This window comes from Myxine glutinosa, chromosome 2 (assembly GCF_964187855.1).
Source record: "Myxine glutinosa chromosome 2, kmMyxGlut1.1, whole genome shotgun sequence".
NCBI classification, from domain to species: domain Eukaryota; kingdom Metazoa; phylum Chordata; class Myxini; order Myxiniformes; family Myxinidae; genus Myxine; species Myxine glutinosa.
The window spans coordinates 213,586,620-213,593,908 of NC_136262.1; positions in this window are offsets into that span (position 1 = coordinate 213,586,620).

The window sequence follows — 7,289 nt, forward strand, 5'->3', positions numbered from 1 at the left end:
CGTTCAGCTGTCTCCCGTTTCTGACAGCCGCTTCCAGCACTGCATTTGAAAAGCTCGGCACGCAGGCAAAGCTCAATATTCAACCAGAAGAAATGCATTATACCAAACGAGATACATTTTAAATGTATAAATACAACATGGAATCGCAGTTTGTTTATCAAGAAAGCATTAAGATACTACCTGGGCTGACAGGATGGTGTTGAGGTACGCACACTCGCCTTAAGTGATCTAGCCTGGGTTTGAATCTCGGCCCAGCTATACGCTGTTATCCCGGTGTTTCACAGATTGGGTTAATCATCAGTGTATGTGCACCGTCCCTCTAATGGACGTTGAACTCGGCGTCCCATCTACCGACATTACTTGGTGGATGTTAAAGATTCCAAATGTGTCCTTTGCGGAGGCTTTATGAGCTACTAGCAGAAGTACCCGGCATTGCCGGGCGGGGGAGGGGAGGGGGAAGGGTAGGGGAGGGGGAAGGGGAGGGGAGGAGGAAGGGGAGGGGAGGGGAACGGGGGGAGAGCGAGCCCCTTGGTAAAGCGAGCGATTTTTTTTTTTCATAGCGTTCATAGCGTCATAGCGTTCATAGCGTTTCATAGCGTCATAGCGATTTTTTTTTTCATAGCGTTCATAGCGTTTCATAGCGTCATAGCGATTTTTTTTTTCATAGTGTCATAGCGTCATAGCGTTCATAGCATCATAGCGTTCATAGCGTTTCATAGCGATTTTTTTTTTCATAGCGTCATATCATTCATAGCGGTCATAGCTTCATAGCGTCATAGCGTCATATCGTTCATAGCGTCATAGCGTTCATAGCGTTTCATAGCGTTTCATAGCGTCATAGCGATTTTTTTTTTCATAGCGTCATATCGTTCATAGCGGTCATAGCTTCATAGCGTCATAGCGTCATATCGTTCATAGCATTCATAGCGTCATCGCGTTCATCGCGTTTCATAGCGTCATAGCGATTTTTTTTTTCATAGCGTCATATCGTTCATAGCTTCATAGCGTTTCATAGCGTCATAGCGTTCATAGCGTTCATAGCGTCATAGCGATTTTTTTTTTCATAGCGTCATAGCGTTCATAGCGTCATCACGTGATCGCTCTGAGCGAATCAGCGCCCACCTGCTCTGATTCCGTGCGCTGAAATGCGCTGAGGTAAATATGAATAAAAAATATGGATCGTCAAATATTTTGAGTTCGGCCATGTTCGTCCCAGGCTCAATGGCCATGTCTATGCCAAATATCAAGCACGTAAGCCTCTCCGTTTAGGAGTCTATCGGTAACATTACACACACACACACACACACACACACACACACACACACACACACACACACACACACACACACACACTGTGTTTTATATATATATAGATTGGAGGAGGAGGTGGTGGTCGACTCCAAGGGATCTGAGTGATATATAGTATTGTAGGAGGGGGTGGTGGTCGATTCCAAGGGATCTGAGTGATATATAGTATTGTAGGAGGAGGTGGTGGTCGATTCCAAGGGATCTGAGTGATATATAGTACTGTAGGAGGGGGTGGTGGTCGATTCCAAGGGATCTGAGTGATATATAGTATTGTAGGAGGGGGTGGTGGTCGATTCCAAGGGATCTGGGTGATATTTAGTATTGCAGGAGGAGGTGGTGGTCGATTCCAAGGGATCTGAGTGATATATAATATTGTAGGAGGAGGTGGTGGTGGTCGATTCCAAGGGATCTGGGTGATATTTAGTATTGTAGGAGGGGGTGGTGGTCGATTCCAAGAGATCTGGGTGATATTTAGTATTGCAGGAGGAGGTGGTGGTCGATTCCAAGGGATCTGAGTGATATATAGTATTGTAGGAGGGGGTGGTGGTCGATTCCAAGGGATCTGAGTGATATATATAGTATTGTAGGAGGGGGTGGTGGTCGATTCCAAGGGATCTGGGTGATATTTAGCATTGCAGGAGGAGGTGGTGGTCGATTCCAAGGGATCTGGGTGATATTTAGTATTGTAGGAGGGGGTGGTGGTCGATTCCAAGGGACCTGGGTGATATTTAGTATTGCAGGAGGAGGTGGTGGTCGATTCCAAGGGATCTGGGTGATATTTAGTATTGCAGGAGGTGGTGGTGGTCGATTCCAAGGGATCTGAGTGATATATAGTATTGTAGGAGGAGGTGGTGGTCGATTCCAAGGGATCTGAGTGATATATAGTATTGTAGGAGGAGGTGGTGGTCGATTCCAAGGGATCTGAGTGATATATAGTATTGTAGGAGGGGGTGGTGGTCGATTCCAAGGGATCTGGGTGATATTTAGTATTGCAGGAGGAGGTGGTGGTCGATTCCAAGGGATCTGGGTGATATTTAGTATTGTAGGAGGGGGTGGTGGTCGATTGTGAGGGATCTGAGTGATATTTAGTATTGTCGGAGGGGGTGGTGGTCGATTGTGAGGGATCTGAGTGATATTTAGTATTGTAGGAGGTGGTGGTGGTCGATTGTGAGGGATCTGAGTGATATTTAGTATTGCAGGAGGAGGTGATGGTGGTCGATTGTGAGGGATCCGAGTGATATTTAGTATTGCAGGAGGAGGTGATGGTGGTCGATTGTGAGGGATCCGAGTGATATTTAGTATTGCAGGAGGAGGTGGTGGTGGTCGATTGTGAGGGATCTGAGTGATATTTAGTATTGCAGGAGGAGGTGATGGTGGTCGATTGTGAGGGATCCGAGTGATATTTAGTATTGTAGGAGGGGGTGGTGGTCGATTGTGAGGGATCTGAGTGATATTTAGTATTGTAGGAGGTGGTGGTGGTCGATTGTGAGGGATCTGAGTGATATTTAGTATTGCAGGAGGAGGTGGTGGTGGTCGATTGTGAGGGATCTGAGTGATATTTAGTATTGCAGGAGGAGGAGGTGGTGGTCGATTCCAAGGGATCTGGGTGATATTTAGTATTGTAGGAGGAGGTGGTGGTCGATTCCAAGGGATCTGGGTGATATTTAGTATTGTAGGAGGGGGTGGTGGTCGATTGTGATTTGTGAGGGATCTGAGTGATATATATATAGTCGCGCGGCAAGGAACATCACGTGATCGCTCTGAGCGATCGATTGCAACTCTGCGTCCTGTCGTGGGCGTGGCCAACGTGGCCTCATGCTCCCAGGTGATTGGCTAACTCGAGCTCGAGAGAGCCATAATGCGCTACGTTATGGCAAAAAATATGAATCTAAAGATGAAAGGGAAAAAAACCTATGTGGTGTGAATGGCAATGTTCGTCGCTTAAATGTGAAAAAAGACAATTGCTTTTCGCTCTGAAATACGTGCGAACACGTAACTGAGTTAATGCCAATTGCCAATGGCGGCAGGGAACATCACGTGATCGCTCTGAGCGAATCAGCGCGCTGCTCTGCGACCGGTCAGATTCAGGTCATAATATTTCGCGCTGAGATAAAAATATGGTAAAAGCATATTATGAAATAAATTTTTAGGTCAGCCATGTTCGTCCCAGGCTCAATGGCCATGTCTGTGCCAAATATCAAGTACGTGAGCCTCTCCGTTTAGGAGTCTATCGGTAACATTACATACACACACACACACACACGCACACACAAACTGTGTTTTATATATACAGTGGAACCTTGACTTACGAGTTTAATTCGTTCTGTGACCGAGCTCGTAACTCAAATTGCTCGTATCTCAAATCAAATTTCCCCATTGAAATGCATTGAAATGCTATTAATCCGTTCCAGCCCGCCAAAAACCACACCAATTTTTTTTTAAATATACAGTATATATAAAAATATCTCGCGCTTTATATTTCACCTGTATGCAGCATACAAGTTGGCAGGATGGCCTCGACTGGAGGTACGCACACTTGACTCTAAAGTCTAAACTGTCCAGCCTGGGTTTGAATCCCGACCCAGCTATAACCTGTCATGTCGGTGTTTCACAGGCAGGGTGATTCATCAATGTGTGTACCGCTAAACTGGGCGCCCCGTTTGCGTCCCATTAGTTGTTGGATGTTAAGGATCTCACCGTGTTTTCCACAAAGAGAAGGCGAGCTATCGCCGGCACTCTGAACAAGTTGTGGCCTGGCATGGCATGAACATGAAAACATGAACATGAACATGAAATGTTCGAGATGAACATGAAATTTTCCAAAATAACCAAAATGCGAAAACAAAAATGCAGCGCTATACGACAGAGATACTGTACGTGCACGGCAAGATAACCACGTGACCGGAACCCACCTGGCGGCGTAAACTCAAAATAACCGAAATGCGAAAACTAAAATGCAGCGCTATACGACAGAGATACTGTACGTGCACGGCAAGATAACCACGTGACCGGAACCCACCTGGCGGCGTAAACTCAAAATAACCGAAATGCGAAAACTAAAATGCAGCGCTATACGACAGAGATACTGTACGTGCACGGCAAGATAACCACGTGACCGGAACCCACCTGGCGGCGTAAACTCAAAATAACCGAAATGCAAAAACTAAAATGCAGCGCTATACGACAGAGATACTGTACGTGCACGGCAAGATAACCACGTGACCGGAACCCACCTGGCGGCGTAAACTCAAAATAACCGAAATGCGAAAACTAAAATGCAGCGCTATACGACAGAGATACTGTACGTGCACGGCAAGATAACCACGTGACCGGAACCCACCTGGCGGCGTAAACTCAAAATAACCGAAATGCGAAAACTAAAATGCAGCGCTATACGACAGAGATACTGTACGTGCACGGCAAGATAACCATGTGACCGGAACCCACCTGGCGGCGTAAACTCAAAATAACCGAAATGCGAAAACTAAAATGCAGCGCTATACGACAGAGATACTGTACGTGCACGGCAAGATAACCACGTGACCGGAACCCACCTGGCGGCGTAAACTCAAAATAACCGAAATGCGAAAACTAAAATGCAGCGCTATACGACAGAGATACTGTACTTGAACGGCAAGATAACCACGTGACCGGGTGGCGAAAGCTCGTAACTCGGATCTCGGCTCGCATCTCAAAGCAATAAACCGCCCGAGCGACGGCTCGTATCTCGAAAAACTCGTAAGTTGGGGCACTCGTAAGTCAAGGTTCCACTGTATATAGATTGGCAGCACCCCGGCCAAATTCCAAATTCCCGCCCAAACTAATGCTGGGAAGGCTGTGACAAACCACCCAGTATACCCCTTGCTTCTGCAGCAACAACACTCTGTGACAGAGTATGAGGATTATCAAAAAATTGTACAAACCATGTCAGTGTTGTTAATAACAGTAGCCTATACTGAAAGTCTTTGAACAAAGTTGGCAGTGTTAATCATTTCATGAAAGAAAAGCCTACATTTAGCATTATGACCTCAACATAACGTTTAATAATAAACTTCAAAGAGGTCCAAAATAAGCTTAAATTGAATTAGCGGTGGACTCGATGAAATAATTTGTTAAGAGTTTGTGCGTCTGCTCAAAATTATAGAGCACGGACATACAGACTTGGCATTTAATATGGAATATTTTTTTGGTGGGGGTGAACCTACTTTTCAAGATGACTTAGAACCAAAAGTTCATTGGAATTATGTTGAAATTATTCTAGATTTTGTTCATGTGACCTTTAAAAGAAACAAAAACCACATTTGACATTTCGAAGCAAATAAATTGATCCTTGAAAGTGATGTAAACTGATATCGAACTCAATTCACGGACAGTACTGTGTTAAACTTCTGTACATTTTCCAGAAGTATCTCTTTATTTTGCACAATAGCCATAAAAATTTCAACAAAAACAAAAGCGAAATTATGACTGGGATTACGGACAGTAAAATTTCAGTTCAGTACTTCGTGTAACCCCAACGAGCATTCAGGAGAGCACGTACATGTCGAGGCATGCTGTTCACGAGATTTGCCACGGTTTGGACAGGAATCGCTTGCCATGCAGTGACAATAGTCTGCTGAAATTCACGCACAGAGGTAGGCTGCTGGTCCAAGTTGTCGATTTGATGCGTTAATTCTGTCAACAAGTTCTCTATCGGATTCATATCCGGGGACATGGCAGGCCACTCCATATGCTCTACACCACGGTCAGCAAGAAAGTGTTGGATCATGCGAGCACGATGAGGCCGTGCATTGTCATCTTGGAAGACAAAGTTTCCTCGAAAGGCTGCACGAGCAAATGGAAGCAATGTTTCTTCCAGGATGACCCTGTACCTGAACTGGTTCAGGTTTCCATTCAGAACAACCAGGTCAGTTTTGCCCCCTGCATGAAAAGCAGCCCAAACGGTCACCCCACCACCTCCAGCTTGGACTCTTGGCACTATACAATCTTCGTTGTGGGCTTCATGCACTTGTCTGTGCACTCGGACGCGGCCATCTTGACGATAGACCAGGAATCTAGACTCGTCACTGAAGGTCACGTGATTCCAGTGTCCTGGCTGCCATTGACGGTGCTCTCTGGCCCACTGCAATCGGCGCTGGCTGTGTTGTCTGGTCAAGCGTGGCTTTCTCAGGGGACGCCTGGCACGATAGCCTGCTTGAACCAGTCGTTGGTTGACTAGCCTTCTGGATACAGGCACATTTGTCAGTTGGTGCCACTCAGACCTAAGCCGATTAGCTGACTTGGTACAGCCATTGCAGACTAACCAGTGCAGCTGGCGATCATCTCTCCTTGTGGTTCTGCGTGGACGTCCTGGCCTCGGTATTGGAATAGGGACACCCCTCTGAGCATTTCGTTTCAGGATCTTTGACACCTGACCTTGAGTGATGCCATACTGCCGAGCAATAGCACGCTGTTTCATGCCAGAATTTCGTAAAGCCACCACTCCATGACAAACAGCATTGTCAAATTGACAGACCATCTCCAGAGGAAGCGGCAATAACTTTTGTAGATGTGCGGCAGTTGTTTTTCACTAATACAGAACGCAACAACCCTCATATACCCGATTGTGAAGCCAATCGTCAAATGTACCTGTCCTTACATTTTGTCACGCCACTTGTGATATAATCCCGTATTTTTTTTTTTTTTTTTTTTTTTTTTTTTTTTGTTTTGTTTTGTTTTGTATACAAGATCGAGGCTCGTGAAAGAGCGAACATTAATCACACAGAAAGACAAACCGACACATAAAACATATAACATCGGGAGCGGTAGACAAGATGGGGAGAGAGGGGGAAGGACACAAACACAACATTTGAGAGCAGGGACCGAGAGACATGGAGACATCGAGAGATCTGAGAGAGGGCGAGGGCTTTGGGGGGGGGGGGGGGCATGGGAAGGGGGCGGTGGGAGAGGTATAAAACATATGGACACTGCCAGGACTTCCA